At 45.2% G+C, this 892-nt stretch overlaps 1 pseudogene; it reads right to left on the bottom strand.

Moving 5' to 3' along the window:
- Window positions 1-489: 489 nt before the first annotated feature.
- LOC126420290 (5S ribosomal RNA) lies at window positions 490-607 on the bottom strand (annotated as a pseudogene).
- Window positions 608-892: the final 285 nt, after the last annotated feature.

The following is an 892-nucleotide window of genomic DNA, read 5'->3' as shown; positions in this document are numbered from 1 at the left end:
CAATGAGCTTGAAGTTGCACTTTCTGGACTCCCACTTCAGTGCTGTTCTAAAAAAATTAGGTGCTCTCAGTGAGGAATGAGGAGAAAGGATCCATCAAGACAATAGACAAATGGTGCGAGTGTACCCGGACGGACGGCATATCAGTGCGATAGCTGACTACTGCCAGGTGCTGCCCATGGGGAGTCGCCAGTCAGTGTACAGAAGAAAAAACGCAATGGAGATTGGAGGTGAGAAAAGTTTTATGCCTCTGTATTACTTCTGAAGAAGGTAAGTCACTGTAATACTAAGCACTCCGTCTTCAGGCCACGAGTGGCCTACCGGGACCATCCGACCGCCGTGTCATCCTCAGTAGAGGATGCGGTTAGGAGGGGCGTGGGATCAGCACACCGCTCTCCCGGTCGTTATGATGGTATTCGTGACCGAAGCCGCTATTATTCGGTCGAGTAGCTCCTCAATTAGCATCACGAGGCAGAGTGCACCCCGAAAAATGGCAACAGCGCATGGCGGCCTGGATGGTCACCCATCCAAGTGCCCACCACGCCCATCAGCGCTTAACTTCGGTGATCTCACGGGAACCGGTGTATCCACTGCGGCAAGACCGGTGCCCATTATAATACTAGGTGCGCCTAGTTTTATCATGTTATTTTAATAAAAACTTTTTTGAATGTATGTGCTTTTTGTGAATTCCCTGGATCTTCATCATCACTTTCTGAAAGCACCTTACGTGATACAGGGAAACTCTTAGCGTTGCTGAATTTAGCATTCAAAACACATGAGAATCACCTCAAATGATTAAGAAAAGTGATGATAATAATAATAATAATAATAATTTATTATTATTACAGGATTAATTACTACAAAGATCAATTAATCAGATCATGTTGGTGTATT

This window comes from Schistocerca serialis, chromosome 9 (assembly GCF_023864345.2).
Source record: "Schistocerca serialis cubense isolate TAMUIC-IGC-003099 chromosome 9, iqSchSeri2.2, whole genome shotgun sequence".
Classification (NCBI taxonomy): domain Eukaryota; kingdom Metazoa; phylum Arthropoda; class Insecta; order Orthoptera; family Acrididae; genus Schistocerca; species Schistocerca serialis.
The sequence above is the reverse complement of the archived record's forward strand: the minus strand, read 5'-3'. Positions and strand labels throughout refer to the sequence as shown.